The sequence below is a fragment of the Camellia sinensis genome, chromosome 9 (genome assembly GCF_055761805.1).
Source record: "Camellia sinensis isolate YWXY chromosome 9, ASM5576180v1, whole genome shotgun sequence".
In the NCBI taxonomy this organism is placed as follows: domain Eukaryota; kingdom Viridiplantae; phylum Streptophyta; class Magnoliopsida; order Ericales; family Theaceae; genus Camellia; species Camellia sinensis.
In genome coordinates, this window is record NC_138969.1 from 3810374 (window position 1) to 3828127 (window position 17754).

Sequence of the window (17754 nt, forward strand, 5' to 3'; positions counted from 1 at the left end):
AGGAAAGAAGAAGAAGAGAAGAACAAAAAAAACAGACAAAGCAGGAAAGACGAAAAGAAGAGAAGAGGGAGAAGACGAAGCAGGAAGAGAGAAAAAAGAAGTAGAACGATGTCGAAGAAGAAGACGAAGCAGGACCAAGTTCGTTTCTCTCCTCTCCTCTTTCCCTGCTTTTTATCTTTGCTTTTCGTCTCTCTCCTTTCAATACCCCCAGAAACTAGGGTTTTACACTCAATAAATAGTATAAAGCAATTCTAAGGTGTAATGCATGTCCACAAATAACACAAAATCAGGAAAAATGAAGGGCCCAGATCTTAGAAGCAAGAAGCGACGCTTTGTTTCGCCTTGCGCTTGATCGCCTAAGTCTCGTTTCACTTGCCTCAACCTCGCCTCTCCATATCACCTCGCTTCAAACCCTATGAAGTGCAATAGCCTCGCTTCGGCGAGTGCTTAGGCGCGCCTCTAACAACACTGGACTAAGCAACTCACAAGCTCGCGATATAAAGTAGGATTATCTAGAGGAACACCATCACTATTGTTAAGCTCTACATGAAGCTCAATGAGGGTATCAGAAATATTAGTGTCAGTAAGGCCGGCACGGTGAATAACCTTATTTGCATATTTAGCCTGAGACAGAAAGTAGCTTTTAGGAGAAGAAGCTACCTCAATACCAAGAAAATACCGCAATGGACCTAGATCCTTCATTTTAAAGGTGCGGAAGAGATGTTGCTTGACCTCAGAGATAGCAGAAGAGTCAAAGCTAGTGATGATCATATCATCCATATATAGTAAGAGAGCAACAAAACTAGCCGAGGTATGTCTTAGAAACAAAGCAGAGTCGAAAGCAAAAGGATAAAACCCAAGCTCAGTAACGGTAGTCTGAAAGCGATCATACCAAACACGAAGAGACTGCTTCAGACCATACAGAGCACGCTGAAGACGATAAACATGTCCAGAGGAATAGGGAAGGCTAGGGAAAGGACGCATGTAAATCTCCTCAATGAGATGGCCATTAAGAAAAACATTCTTAACATCCATCTGATAAAGAGGCCAAGAACAAACAGCAACGACAAAGATCAAAGTACGTACAGTAGTCATATTGGCAACAGGAGTAGAAGTCTCGTCATAATAAATACCATACTCTTGGGAGAAACCTTTGACAACTAGACGAGCTTTGTAGCGCTCAAGATAACCATCAGAATGAGTCTTGATTTTGTAAACCCATTTGCAGTGAACTAGATTCTTACCAGCAGGCAAAGGAACCAACTCCCAAGTACTAGTTTTCTATAGAGCAGACAACTCATCCTCTATAGCTTAAATCCAATGAGGATCCTGACAGGCCTCCTTGTAAGACTAAGGTTCTGAGAAATAGTGAATAGCAGACAAAAATGTACAATATGAAGGAGAAAAGCATGTTTTAGCAAAACCAAGTTTTTCGACCTATTTACAGATGCGAAGGGGATATTTACGGTTAGCAAGATCAAAGTCGTCAGAAGTAGAAGGATCAGCAACAGGGGCAGAGACAACTAGTGGAGGGAGAGTCTTGCGACGAGAATAGACTAACAATGGAAGAGGAGGAGCAGATGGGGAAGAAAGAGGAGCAAGAGGAGGAGAAGAGAGAAGAGACTCGTGGGGGTCAGTGGAGAGGGACTCATCAGAAGGGGTGGTATGAGCAGGAGAGGGAACAAGCTCATGAGGAATAGTAGATATGTACTCATTCAGAGGGACCTCAAAAGGAAATAGATCTTAGTTACAGGAATCGTGCAACCAGGTGACAAATCTTCGTAAGAAACGCGATTCCGCATTTCTTAGAAAGAAACGTGTAAGAATCGCGTTTCTGTAGAGAGAGAAACGCAATCCTGTCCAAGATGGGATCTTTGGTGGAAATAAAACAACTCAGAAACCCAGACAGAGAGAAGTCCTAACCCATTGAAGACAGAGAAAGAGAAAACAAATAGAAACCCTAACCCATTGAAGACAAAGAAAGAGAAAGGGAAAGGGAAAAAACCTGTTGAAGCCCTAATCGAGACTAGATCAAGGTATGTTCTTCCAATCTATGTGTGTTCGACTATCTCTCTCCCTCTTTTCATCGTCGAAGTCGAACCTGTTTATCTTCTTTGACTCTCTCTCTCTCTCTCTTCCTCTGTTCGATGCTCTTCGTTGTCGTCTCGTTCGTCCTTCGTATCTCTCTCTCTTTCTGTGTTCATCTTCGTCTTTGTCTTCTCTCTCTCTGTTCGTCTCTCTTGTTCCTCCCCTCTATTCGACTCCTCTCTCTCTCTCTTCGTTGTTGTCTCTCTCTCCCTCTTTTATTCTTTACTTTATTTTTTTTACCTTTTTTTGTTTTTAGTAATAAAAAAACCATTTTACATCTTTTATTTATTTTTTTATATTTTTAATATTCTCAATATCCTAAACATTAACATATAGAATAAAAAAATTATAAAATAAAATCATATATAATAAAAAAATTATAAAATAAAATATCTAATTTTTCTTTTTGTTTATTTTAACATAATTTATTATTCCTTATTTATTGTAATTTTTTATTTATAATATATATCAATTTAAAATAAAAAAATAAATTAACAATAATACATTATTCAAAAAATATAATAAATAAATAAAATATTTAATGTGTATTAAAATAAAAAAATTTATAAAAAAAACTTCTAATGTGTATTAATATATTTATATATATATATATTACCGCTCCCCAAGGCGCTCCCAACCTAAGAAACTTCTATCGGCTCAAGCTTCCTCGCTCTCGCTCCCGCTCCTGCCCCTGCCCCCGCTCCCGCTTCGTGCAACTAAGAAATAGATCAATATAAAAAAAATCCTTTTTAGAAATTGGGGTTGTAAGAGGAGGAAGTTGAAAGTAAGGTAGACGTTCTAGAAAGGTAGACGTTCGAGAAAGGTAACATGGCATGAGACATAAAGGCGACGGGAAACAGGTCATAACAGCGATAACCTTTCTGAGTGAGACTGTAACCCAAAAAGACACACATGACAGATCGGACACTAAGTTTGGTTCTATCTTTATGGGGTAAAAGGACAAAACAAGCAGACTTAAACACACAAAGAAGGGAGTAATTGGGAAGTTGAGAAAACAGAGCCTCATAAAGAGATCGACCAGAGAGAATGGGAATAGGCATATGGTTGAGAAGGATAGCAGCGGTAAGAACTGCCTCACTCCAAAATGGAGTCGGAACAGAGGCAGAGAGAATGAGAGACCTAGCTGTCTCAAGAAGATGATGGTGTTTAAGCTCAACTCGACCATTTTGGACAGGTGTATCAGTATAGGAAGTTTGGTGAATGGTACCCAAATTGGTCAAATACTCACAAAACTTAGTTTTAAAATATTCCCCACCCAAGTTAGACTGTAACAATTTAATAGTAGACCCAAACTATGTAGTGACCATAGACTGAAAAGTACTGTATATTTGGTAGAAATCAGCCTTATGAGTCATAAGAAAAACCTAAGTATAACGAGTGCAATCATCAGAAAATGAAACATAGTATGCTGAACCCTTTTTAGTGAGAACAGGAGAAAGATCCCAGACATCAGTATGAACTAAAGAAAATGGTGTATCAGATATAAAAGTACTTTTATGGAGAAGTAAGGCAGTCATTTTGGCAAGTTTACACCCGACACTCAGTAAGTTGACTAGGAGAAATTTTACCCAATATACTTGACTGAGCTAAAGATCATAAGTGGTCAGCAGACAAATGCCCTAATCTGGAATGCCACAAATAGAAAGGACATGACAGAGAATCTAACTAAAAAGAAGAAAAGACAGTCGGAGAGGTAGTCATAGGCAGATGCAAGTTTTCCATCATATAGAGGTCTCCAACTCCATGGCCTATCCCAATTTGCTACTTGGACATCCGATTCTGCACAGAACAGATAGAAGAAGAAAAGATAACATCAAAACCAGAGGCGTCAAGTTGATTAGTAGATAATAAACTAACAGATAATTGAGGAACATATAAGACAGATGGAATAGAGAAAGCGGACATAGCAGACGGTAGGACAGACCTAACAGATATAACATACATACCAGACCCATTAGCAGTATTAACAGTAATAAGAAAGGGATGGGGAGTACAATTCTAAAGTAAGGAGAGATGAGGAGTCATATGAGGAGAGGCACTAGAGTCAAAAATCCAGACAGACGAAGAGATACTTGAAGAAGACCCAAGCAAACCTAAATAAAGAGAGGAAACAATAGAAACAGACGAGGATGGCTGGGAGGTAGATAGTATATGTTGAAGCTGACTAATTTGAGCACTCAAGGAAGCCAAGTTAGGATCAGAAGCTGGAGCAGATACAGTCGAAGCGTTGGGAGGAACACGAAACTGATTCTGAGACTGCTGAAGCAATGAGGCAAGCAGGCATCCCTTCTTGGGACAGTAATATTTCCAATGGCCTCGTTGATGGTAGAAGGCACACTCATCATCGTAATAATATGTTAATTCTAAACCAATCCTAAATAGGAAAGAATAAACCTAAATCAAAATATTCACACAACCTAACATAATCTAAAATATTCACATAATAATATTTACTATACTAATATTATTCTCACATAACCTTTAAGAGTGGGTCAGTTAAGAGCCAAATAGATTACTTTTTAGTGAAAAAAGTGAACCGTTTAAAATATAGTAACTGTAAGGTGATTCCTAGAGAGAGCATAACGTCTCAATAGAGGATTTTGATACTAAATTTATACTCTAAAGGGAAATACCAAGCTAAGAGGGATAATGGGCATCGTAGGACGAGATGGTGGGACTTAAAAGGGAATAAACTATAAGTATTTAAGAATAGAATGGATAAAGAAGGTACTTGGGATTTGGAAGATGATGCTAACACTATATGGAACTCGATGGCCAATTGTATGAGGAGAATCTCAAGAGAAGTTCTTTGAGAGTCGAAAGGAAAGAGACCCAACTCTAGGGAAACTTGGTGGTGGAGGGAGGAGATTCAAGCAGTAGTTAAGACGAAAAAAGAGTCCTTTAAAAGGTGGCAGAAAAATAGAACTGAGAAAAACCTTAAGACCTATAGATTGGCTAATAAGGGCATCCACAATGGATGTGTTAAAGTGTGTTATATGACAAAGAGTGTTAAAAGTGGGACTCAAAAATATGTGTTAAGAGTTTGTTAATTTGGTGAGTGAATAGTGAATGAATGGTGGTACAATGGATGTGTTAAGAGGTGTGTTAAGGCGTGTGTTAAAAATATATATGTATATATAATAAATAAAATAAATAAATAATTTAGTTTAACCAAAAATTTCAAGCCCAAAATTAAATTTCATGTCCAAAAAAAAATCCCAACAAGTAAAAAAAAAAATAAAATTGCCGTTGACCGGTCAACCGGCCAGATGTCCGGCCGGTCAACTAGTAAAACCAATTTTTTTTTTCTTTTCTTGAAGGATTCGGAGTCGGAAGTTCGGGGGGACTTCCGGTCGAACGTCCGGGGGGACGTCCTACACACACATTCGCTCTCTACTTCGCTGGCTAAAACGCTCACTGCAGTTAACACACGTATTAACATTTCACACTAACACACACGTTAACAGCTCCATTGTAGCCCCAAACAACACCCTCAGCTAGCCAAAACTTGGCACCTGACACTAACACACAGCTTAGTGTGTCCATTGTGGATGCTCTAAGGAGGTCAAGAAAGTAGTGGGAGAGGCTAAGTTGAAAGCTTATAATAACCTATACACTAGACTAGAAAATAAGGAGGGAGAGAAGAAGGTATACAACCTTGCTAAGATAAGAGAGAAGAAAACAAGAGATTTTAATCATGTTAAGTGCATCAAGAGTGAGGATTCTAAGGTATTGGTAAAGAATGAAGAGATTAAGGAGAGGTAAAAGAACTATTTTGAGAAGCTGTTAAATGAGAAACAAGGAGTGTCACGACCCAAACCCGCCCATATGGGTTTAGCACCGTAACCGGCCAATAATCCGTGATTACCGAAGGCCTGCTTAACAGTAATAACAGTAATACAGAGTACAGGGGCTGGCGAAAGCCAAAACAGTAATAAAAGATGTCCAATGAGCTGTGACAATCTGTATGCAAAAAGACTTTTCATACATATTCACATGCAGAACAAAAGCAGTATGTACATACATATACAATCATCCAGGACAGGGACCTAATCCCTATTAGAACAGTACAGTACAGGTACAGTCAGTCTATACAAAAACAGAGACAGACAAGATGAATCTAAAACACCCCAAAAAGCCCTAGCTTGCAGGACTTGAAACCTCTCAGTGAGGCACAGTGGTTGGCTGGACAAAAAGGGAGTTAAACCCAACGCTCCTAACTCCGATCCGATGCCTGGACACCTACATATATATATAAACAGTAAGCTAAAGCCCAATGAATAACATATGCGTAAAGAGGTTAAGAATGAATGTCCTTTTAGTATTTAAAACAGTCAGTTATAACAGTATATCAGTCATTCAGTCATAGCAGTCGTATGTGGTACATCCCATAGCAAAACAGTACAGTAGGTCTTAACAGACCGAACAGTCAGTTGATGGCCATCATAGCAGTAAACAGTAGAGGTTCCAAACATGGGAACCGACAGAGATCTTTGTGACAGTAACAGTACAGTACAGTAACAGTAAATTGCTATGGATGCCACGAATACAGTTCACAAATAAGACAAGCATTCATTCAGTAAGAAATATCATTTCAGAAAGCAGTACAGTTGATCATTCAGAAAATATTCATGATTGAATATATCTTTACAACATTATTACTCACAGAGTTCTGGGTTACAGATAGGCTAGTGAGCGTTCTCGGATGCCAACCCTACACAGTTATAGAACGAACACACACTAAGTTACACACTTGGGAATCAATGACTCAGTCCCTATCTTGACTCGATGTGGTTCTACATCAATATCCTCATTAAGATGCCTTAAGCAAGGTCTAGGAATGCCTAGGATGAAATGAGAATGTAAAGATACACTTTAAAACACTTTTCAGAATTTTTAGAAAACAGGGGTCTCGCTCGAGTGTGGCTTTCTACGCTCGAGCGGACATGCAGACAAAGGATCTCCGCTCGAACGTGACTTTCCTCGCTCGAGCGGACTGCAAAAGTACTGGATGCATGAAATTCACGCTCGACGGGCGCTCAACCCCCGCTCGAGCATAAGACACAAGTCCTCTCTCGAGCGTGCATTCCCTCACTCGAGCGGACTGTAAACACATGCAAAGTACTGGATACACGCATTTGACGCTCGAGCGTTACTATACTCGCTCGAGTGGACTGCATGAACTCAGAGTGTACGCTCGAGCGTGAAGTTCCTCGCTTGAGCGTGGATCCAAAATCTGAAATTTCTAGATTTGTCTCCAAGCATGAAACTCAACATTTAAAGCATCAAATTCGATCATTTTGGGCTAACTTTCTGGAAAACACTTTAAAACTCATATTATGACATGTTTTAAAGATCAATTTGCAAAATCAAAGCCCAAAGGTAGTTCAATTGAACCCATTTCCAAACAAAACTACATGAACATGATGAACATAAGACATGCAAGTATTCAATTGAAATCAAAGCTTCAAATACTTGATCAAATGAGCCAATCCTTCCAAAACATGATGAATTCATGAACTATAACCCAAATATGGATATGCATGTGAGGATTCTAAGAAAATAACCTCAAAATTCAAGAATGTAAACATGCATGCATGATTTAAGCCTTAATTCAACATTTTAAGCCATAACTTGGCTCTAGACTTCAACATTCTTCAAAACCATGCAAGAACCAACTTAATTCATAAACAAGAAGGCAAAAACTCTACCTTAAGTCTTCAAGTTCAAGAAGAGAAGCTCAATTTTTGCAATTATCCTTCAATTCCTCTAAATTTCCAAGCAATTCTTGATGAAACCAAAGCTCCCCTAACTCTCTCTCTCTCTCTCTCTCTCTAGTCGGTTTGGTCTCTCAAAGATGAACAAAAGATGTAACCAACACATGTAAATCAAGACGAAACAATTGGTCTAGCAAAGTCCACTTAATGGCATTTTGGTAAATAAGCCAACTAATGTAATTTAACATTATTTAATCCAATTCAATCATACCAAATCAAATTTCAATTAAACATACCATAAAATCACATAAATTCTAATAATCATGAAACACTAATCGATTTCAGATTCGGCCGCCGATAAGGCCTTCAATTCACAGTTCGACACTTAAAACATGAACAGATCAATTAACAGTCAAACAGATAGAAATGCGTTTAAACTAATACACTCAATCAATTAGTTCAGAATGTCAGTCAAATTAGTTACTTAATCATGTTCAGTCACAGTTTAACAGTAATCAGTGGTACTATCAGTAAACCGTGGTGAGGGTTGTCACAAGGAGGTAGGTCAATAGAGGAGGAAATAGCTAGTAATAAGGAAAACAAACACTATAGGTTCTATCACATGATTAAGAACTTTGAAGTAGAGACTGCACTTAAGAAGATGAAATCAAATAAGGTTTTAGGACCTGATGATATACCTATTGAAGTATGGAAGTGTTTGCGTAAGAAGGGGGTTGCTTGGTTGACTAGGTTATTTAGCAAGATTTTGTTGACTAGGAACATGCCAGATGAGTGGAGGAAGAGTATTTTAGTACCCATCTATAAGAATAAAGAAGATATCCAGAATTGCAACAACTATAGAGGAATCAAGCTAATGTGTCATATAATGAAAGTGTGAGAGAGAGTGATGAAACGTCGATTGCGAGATATAATAGAGGCATCAGAGAATCAATTTGGGTCTATGCTTGGTAGGTCAACTATGGAAGCAATTTGTCTTTTGAAGAGAGTAATAGAAAAGTATAGAGAAAAGAAAATAGACATTCATATGGTTTTTGTTGATCTTGAGAAAGCATATAATAGAGTACCTTGAGATATAATCTGGTAAGTGTTAGAGAAGAAAGGGGTGACAAAACGTTACATTGATATGATTAGGGACATGTATAAAGGGGTGGTGACCACTATTAGATCGCCTGCTGAAACAAATGAATTTCCAATCACTGTAGGGTTATACCAAGGATCAACCTTAAGTCCTTATCTTTTTGCTTTAGTTATGGCTGAGTTGACGAGAAATATTCAGGATGACGTGCCATGGTGTATGCTTTTTGTAGATGATATTGTGCTAATGGATGAGACTAGAGAAGGAGTTAACACAAAGTTGAAGATTTGAAGAGAACCACTTGAATCTAAAGGATTTCAGATAAGCAGAACTAAGACAGAGTACATGGAGTGTAAATTTAGTAACAATAATAATGAAAACAGAGAAAAAGTGAAGATTGAGAACCAAGAACTACTGAAGAGTGAACATTTTTGTTATTTAGGATTGATTATTACAACGGCGATGGAGATTGGAGCGGATGCGATTCATAGAATTAAGGCGGGGTGGGTTAAGTGGAGAAATGCGTCTGTGATACTGTGCAATAAACGAGTACCCACTAGATTAAAAGGAAAGTTCTATAGAACGACTATTAGACCAACTATGTTGTATGAGACTGAGTGTTGGGCAACTAAGAAACATGTAGATAAGATGAGTATTGTTGAGATGAGGATGCTAATGTGGATGTGTGGCAAGACTAGGAATGATAGAATTAGGAATGAGTATATTCGAGAATGGGTAAGAGTAGCACCCATAGAAGATAAGTTAAGAGAGAATAGATTGAAATGGTTTTGTCATTTTCAACGGAGACCAACAGAACCAGTAATAAAGAGATGCGATGCAATGATAGCAGGTGGAAGTGTTAGGGAACGGGGTAGACCTAGATTGACGTTGGCTAGCGTAGTAAATAGAGATATGAATATACTTAATTTGACTAACGAAATGACCTTTGATAGAGCCGAGTGGAGAAGAAGGATTCATGTAACCGATCCTATTTGATGGGATTTAAGGCTTGGTTGGTTTGGTTTATTGATGATCATAATTTTCCATTTTTTATCCCCATAAAATAATTTGGGAAGAGAATATACCCCTTAAAGTCATAGTTTTTTTTTTCTTCCTAATTTATTGTTCACAAGAAACTTAATACCAATGACATTGTTCTGAGGATATTTGACTTCCTTTTGAGTGTCTATTTCGACACCTTTTAAAGGGATTCCGTTATCTCTTATTAGCAGAGATTCGAGAGTTGTATGCTAGCTGCAAATTTTTTTTTCTTCTTTCTGTTGGACAATATCTTGTTATTGTCCTTGTACTTTATATTTTTTCTTTTAATGGCATTTCTCTTTTGTAGCTATTCAAAAAATTAATACTCCTCCTTTATGATAGATTGAGGATGATAAAGTTAATGAGTTTGAAGTTTGGCATGGTCTTGCGAAGTTATACTCTAGGCTTTCACATTGGAAGGATGCAGAGATATGCTTGGGGAAAGCTAAAGAGCTCAATGAGTACTCTGCTGAAACACTGCACATAGAAGGTAAGACATGAAACTTTATATACTGCAATGGCGAATATTTGGAGGGTGTATTTCTTAATATGTTCTTTGTTTTCTAATTTGCTACTTCCTGAATAATTTGCCTGCATGGTTCTTGTTTTCTACATTTGGGAAGTGCTTTAAACTACAAAACAAATCAGCCTATTCTAAAGGGTTGGAATCTGCTGTTATGTATTTTAGAAATTGAGGAATTAAGACATGATAGATCATAGTTTAAGTGAAGTGATACATGACAGGAAGAAGATACCGTATTTTTTTTATTGTGTGGAGGCTTGTGGAGAATGTAGTGGCGGTCATTAGGAAAAGGGGATAAGATTATGTTAGTTAAACTAGCTGTTGGAGGGAATATAGTGAACGTTATTAATGCATACACCCCTCAAGTAGGATTAGATGATCAAACTAAGAGGGATTTTTGGGAGCAAATGGATGAGATCTTACAGGAGATACCCGTAGGAGAGAACCTGGCTATAGGTGGAGATTTTAATGGCCATGTAAGCATAGATTAATTAGGCTATGCAAGGGTGCATGGTGGATACGGTTTTGGTGACAGAAATGAGGCTGGAGAGAGTATCTTAGATTTTGTATTGGCTTCTGACCTGGTGGTGGCAAATACTATGTATAAGAAGAGGGAGGAGCATTTGATAACCTTTAAGAGTGGGTCAGTTAAGAGCCAAATAGATTACTTCTTAGTGAGAAAAGGGGACCGCCTAAAATGCAATGATTGTAAGGTGATTCCTAGAGAGAGCTTGGCCTCTCAACATAGGATTTTAGTACTAGATTTATGTTTTAGAGGGCAATACCAAGCTAGGAAGGATGGTGGCCATCGTAGGACGAGATGGTGGGACCTAAAAGGGGATAAACTAGAAATATTTAATAATAGAATGGATAAGGAAGATACTTGGGACTTGGAAGATGATGCTAACACAACGTGGAACTCGATGGCCAATTGTATGAGGAGAATCTCAAGGGAAGTGCTTGGAGAGTCGAAAGGACGAGACCCAGCTCTAGGGAAACTTGGTGGTGGAGGGAAGAGGTTCAAGCGGTAGTTAAGGTAAAAAAAGAGTGCTTTAAAAAGTAGCAAAAGGATATAACTGAGGAAAACTTTAAGAGCTATAGATGGGCTAATAAGGAGGTCAAAAAAGTAGTGAGACGCTAAGTTGAAAGCTTATAATGACCTATACACTAGACTAGATAGTAAGGAGAGAGAGAAGAGGGTATACAAACTTGCTAAAATAAGGAAGAGGAAAACAAGAGATTTTAATCAAGTTAAGTGTATCAAGAGTGAGGATTCTAAGGTATTGGTTTAGGATGAAGAGATTAAGGAAAGATGGAATAACTATTTTGAGAAACTATTAAATGAGGAACATGGAGGTACGGTAATAGGGGAAGAAATAGCCAGTAATACAACCAAATAGGTTCTATCACGGGATTAGGAACTTTGAAGTGGAGATTGCCCTTAAGAAGATGAAATCAAATAATGCTTTAGGACCCGATGATATCCCTATTGAAGCTTGGAAGTGTTTGGGTAAAAAAAGGGTTGCTTGGTTTACTAGGTTGTTTAGCAAAATGTTGTTGACTAGGAACATGCCAGATGAGTGGAGGAAGAGTATTTTAGTGCCAATCTATAAGAATAAAGGAGATGTCTAGAATTACAACAACTATAGAGGAATCAAACTAATGTGTCATATAATGAAAGTGTAAGAGAGGGTGATGGAATGCTGATTGCGAGATACAACAAATGTGTCAGAAAATCAATTTGGATTTATGTATGGTAGGTCAACAATGGAAGCGATTTATCTTTTGAGGAGAGTAATAGAAAAGTATAGAGAAAAGAAAAGAGACATTCATATGGTGTTTATCGACCTTGAGAAAGCATATGATAGAGTGTCCCGGGATATAATATGGTGGGTGTTAGAGAAGAAAGGAGTGACAAAAGGTTACATTGATGTGATTAGAGACATGTATGAAGGGGTGATGACCACTATTAGATTGCTTGTTGGAGAGACAAATGAATTTGGTATCACTGTAAGGTTACACCAAGGATCAACGTTAAGTCCTTATCTTTTTACTTTAATTATGGATGAGTTAACAAGAAATATTTAGGCTGACGTGCCATGGTGTATGCTTTTTGTGGACGATATTGTGCTAATGGATGAGACTAGAGAAGGAGTTAACACAAAGTTAAAGATTTGGAGAAAAACTCTTGAATCTAAAGGATTTCGGATAAGTAGAACTAAGACAGAGTATATGGAGTGTAAATTTAGTAATAATAACAATCAAAGCATAGGAGAAGTGAAGATTGAGAACTAAGAACTGCCTAAGAGTGAACATTTTCGTTATTTAGGATCGATTATCATAACGGAGGAGATTGATGCGGATGTGGCCCATAGGATTAAGGCGGGATGGTGTACGTGGAGAAGTGCGTCTGGGATACTGTGCGATAAACAAATACCCACTAGACTAAAAGGTAAGTTCTATAGAACGGCTATTAGACCAGTGATGTTGTATGGGACAGAGTGTTGGGCAACCAAGAAATAACATGTACATAAGATGAGTGTGGCTGAGATGAGGATGCTAAGGTGGATGTGTGGCAAGACTAGACAAGATAGGACAGAATTAGGAATGAGTGTATTCGGGAATGGATAGGAGTGGTACCGATAGAAGATAAGTTGAGAGAATCGATGTAGATGGTTTGGTTACATTCAAAGGAGACCAACAGAGGCAGTAGTGAAGAGATGCGATGTTGTAACGGTAGATGGGAGTGTTAGGGAATGGGATAGGCCTAGATTAACATTGGCTAGCATTGTAAATAGAGATATGAATCTACTTAATTTGACTAACGACATGGCCTTTGATAAGGCCGCGTGAAGAAGAAGGATTCATGTAGCCGACCCTATTTGATGGGACTTAAGGCTTGATGTGGTTTGGTTTAGTTTGGTTTGGAATCTTAATGTCTTCTGGCATATTTCTCATAACCTATTGAGGTGAAGACCTGTCTGAATCATTTATTGATCTGCATCTTCTTCAACTAGGCGTACAAGTGGTGGATTTCTATTCATGCATTTGACAACATGAATAGAGTTAAACTCCATCTTTAGTTGTAACAATGTTAGATGGTATTTCATACATGTAATCATCATACAGAAACAAAATGAACCATGACATACCGGCATGTAACTGTGCTTGTACTTCTTGGTGATTTTGAGACATCTTGAATGGTAAATTATAGTTACTGTAAAATTTTAATAAAATGACATTAGTTTCACACGTAAAAATTTTAGGTGCCTTAACCTTCACATGTGCCTTATCTTGTACACATGGCTCAAAAGTAATAGACTGGGGCAGGGAGATGGTATGATCAATTATGGTCGTGTCAGCATGGCAAACTTTGAAGAAAAATAGACAAGGATAGGGACATGGGAGGACTACTACTTTGTGTTTTATGTATGAGGGAGGGGCTGGAATTACATATCCATACAATTATAAGACTGATAATTCCATTTACAAATTATTAATAATATCTATAAGATAAAATAAAAAGGGAAGGAAAAAAAAGAGCATCAGCTTGCATCTGGACAAAAAATATTTGAAATAAAGGGAATTTGGGGTTTGACTTTGCATAATACATGTTAGAATTTGTTGTTGGAATTGGATTAAAGACCTAAGGGGCAGGGCGAGGTATAGATATTTTATTAAAATTATGGATTTCTATTGATGCTTAAGCTCATTTGTATCTCAAAATTTTCTTCTTCTTCTTCTTCTCTCTCTCTCTCATTGTGAGTAGATTGTTTGAATCTTTTGATTCACTGTGCTTGTGTGTATGCATATACGTATATATAGGTGAGGTGGTGGAGGTGAGGCATATGTCTCTCAATTGTATGGGTGATTTGAACATGCTTGCTAGGTGTTTGATGGAATAGCTATGACAGATAGTGTTGGTGCTTTGAATATGCTTGGTAGGTGTTTGAGGGAAGTACTGTGAGATGTAGTGTTGGGTTAAACATTAGAGTCAAAATTGGTTTTTTGAAAGATTTATTTGCTAACAATTTACTCAAGGGAAATTTGGCTATAAACCCCCTTTACCTTTCTTTCATTGTTAGAAGGACTAAGAAAAAAATTATACTTTCTAAACCCCCTCATAATTATAAAATCTTGCATAAAGGACAAAATTTATTATTTAAATATTTTATAAGACTATTATATCCTCACATATACACAATCTAGATACAAAATTTATCTTCTCTCTCGTCTCTCACTTCTAACCCTAGCTTCCTCCATGGCTGGAGCTGTGTCATTCCTAAGCTCCGACGATCTCTCTCTACATCTTGTCAACTCTCCTTCAATTGTTCATCTTCTATCTCGTCTCTCTCTTCTAATCCTAGCTTCCTCCATGGTCGGAGCTATAGAGAACTTGCAAATCGCGCTGATACATATATATATATATATGTGTGTGTGTGTGTGTGTGTGTGTGTTTGTGTGTTTTGAGATTTGAATTCGAATATATATGTGTTTTGAGATTTGAATTCGAATATATATATATATATATATATCTACATATTCCTATCTGTAATATATATATGTGTGTGTGTGTGTGTGTTTGTGTGTTTTGAGATTTGAATTCGAATATATAGATTTTTGAAAGCTCAAAGTTTTAAAAATCTGAAAAATCTAAAGAACCGGAGTATGAAAAATTGAGATTTCTCTAAAATTTTCAGATTATAGGCCTGATTCAAGGATTATAGGCATGATTCAATGTTTTTTAAAGTAAACATTGATTGATTCAAGGATTATAGGCCTGATTCAAAGCTCAAAGCTCAAAGCTCAAAGTTCCATCGATTTTTCAGAGTAAACATCAAATTTCATTTGATAGAATGGTTCTATTGCTCTGTTTTTTTCATTTGACAGAACCAAAGTACAATTTTACTTTTATACAAAGTAAAATTTTACTTTTAGCTTCAGAATCTTACAGTTTACTTATTTTTCAGAGTAAAATTTTACTTTTATACAGAGTAAAATTTTACTTTTAGTTTCAGAATGTAAAATTTTACTCTCATTCATAGTAAAATTTTACTTTATACAGAGTAAAATTTTACTTTCATACAGAGTAAAATTTTACTTTTAGTTTCAGAGTGTAAAATTTTACTCTCATTCATAGTAAAATTTTACTTTTATACAGAGTAAAATTTTACTTTCATACAGAGTAAAATTTTACTCTGAAATACATAGTGAAAATGCTTTAATAGGAGAGCTGATAGATATGAGAGTAATATAGTAAAAGAAACAAGTTTTAAAATATCAGGGGGTTTTGAAAGTACTTATATAATTCTTGTCCTTTTGAAAGAGAAATTAGATAGTGAGGGGCTAGGACTAAATCCCCCTTTACTCAAAACCTTAGGGAGGAAAATGTAACTTCCAAAACCTCAGGGGTACTAGTGCAATGGCAACAAGCCTTAGGGGAGTTAATTGTAATTTACCCAAAAACTTAATTCATGTGAATACACATTGGTCGTTTGTTAATGTACATTCGTGGGGAAAAAACTCATGCATGTAAGAAGCATTCTCATAGTCAATAAAATAGGCAAGTATGGTATATCATCAAACTTGTTCTATCTAGTTCATTTTAATAATGTATCATGGGGCCAAGTTGGTGTCTTGAAAAATTAATGAATGGTTGGTTGGAAGGTATTTGTTTATAAAGTATTTGGTATTGTATCACATTTATGATCCATCTTTCATAATCATAATTAAACGTCTAAATTCTAAATTCAGAAGAGAATGAAAGTTCTTGTATTGCTTTATATCTTTGTTAGGTATTATAGGCGAAGCACAGAGAGACATGAACAAAACTTTGGCTGCTTTTATTAATGCTCTTTTATTGGAACCGAGTCATGTGCCCAGCAAGATCTTGATTGGTGGAGTATTGTCAAAGATGGGGTCAAAGGTATCACCGGTGGCAAGATGCTTACTCTCAGATGCATTGAAGATAGAACCTACGAATCGCATGGCTTGGTATTACTTGGGATTGGTTCACAGGGATGATGGACGGATAAGCGATGCAATAGATTGCTTCCAGGCAGCCTCGATGCTTGAAGAATCTGATCCAATCGAAAGCTTCAGCTCTATTTTTTGACTGATCGATCAATAAAAGGTTCAAACCTTCAGTTCTGTTATCATTCATTCTCCAGCTTAGTCCTTGTAGACCAATGCTTGTAGAGGGTTTACAGGATGCAGTACATTTGCTAGTTTGGAAATTGTTTTTATTTTTTTGTTGCATATTTATCATGTGATAATAAAATAAAATACAATAAGAAAGAAAAAAAAAGAGGAAACTAAAATTTGAGCTTGATGTAGAATATAATTAGAAAGCATGGTTTAGTGGATCTATGCTATCGATTTTGAATTTTTGATTATAGGATGGATGCATTGTCTACAACTTATTGGAGCTTGTAACAATGTATCTTGCCTTGTTGCTCACTTTGTAATGTTTGTTGTTCAACTTGAGTAATTATTTTTCAGTTATTGTTAACTGTTTATTTATGATGAACCTATCTTAGAGTTTCACGTAGGTAAATGAAGTTTTGGAATGACTGTTGAAAAACATTGCAAGATTCCAATTTAACCACTTGTGTTATGATGCGATGATTGTGATAGCCAAATAAGCAAAGAAAACATGCAATTTTCCAATGACTGAAAAACAACATAATAATGTGTTTATTTGACAAGCTTTTACTAATTTGAAAAAGGTAAATGATTGTATGTAAGAGATCTCGCATAACGTCCAACTAAAATATCTATTGTTAGATCAAAGCATGCTCATTGTTGAAGATATAAATAAAGAAAAAATAAATTATGAAAAATATGAACTAGCGAGAATCGAAGTGAGTAAAAATTAAGAAATGATCATAAAACTAAAAGGGGAAAAAAATATGATGAGGAATTTTCTTTTCTTCAAAATTTTAAAATTTATGGACCTTATTTGTGAAGTGTATTTTTTTTTTTTTTTTTTTAAAGTAGAGCACTCATAGGCTTGGGTTTGAAAAGATTTTACTAATTTTTTCTATTTTATTTGTTATCAATATAACAAAAGTAATGCTATAGAAATTAATATATATTTTTAAATTTATTTATTGATATGACACTAATAATAGTATTATTGAAAGCCACATTAATTAGTAGGAAAAATTTAAATTGATAGTGTTTATATTATAATTTTGTACATAATAATTACATATTATATTATACAATAAACAAAACATAATATAAAAATATGGCTATCATTAGCT

General features: G+C 36.3%; 1 pseudogene across 1 annotated transcript in view; it reads left to right on the plus strand.

Moving 5' to 3' along the window:
• LOC145799008 (protein NPG1-like) overlaps positions 1 to 16601 on the plus strand; it is a 53910-nt pseudogene extending 37309 nt beyond the window's left edge. The window contains exons 4-5 of the transcript XR_014340917.1: positions 10306 to 10453; positions 16282 to 16601. The product of XR_014340917.1 is annotated as a protein NPG1-like (transcript). The remainder of the gene's footprint in view (positions 1 to 10305; positions 10454 to 16281) is intronic.
• The last annotated feature ends 1153 nt before the right edge of the window (positions 16602 to 17754 follow it).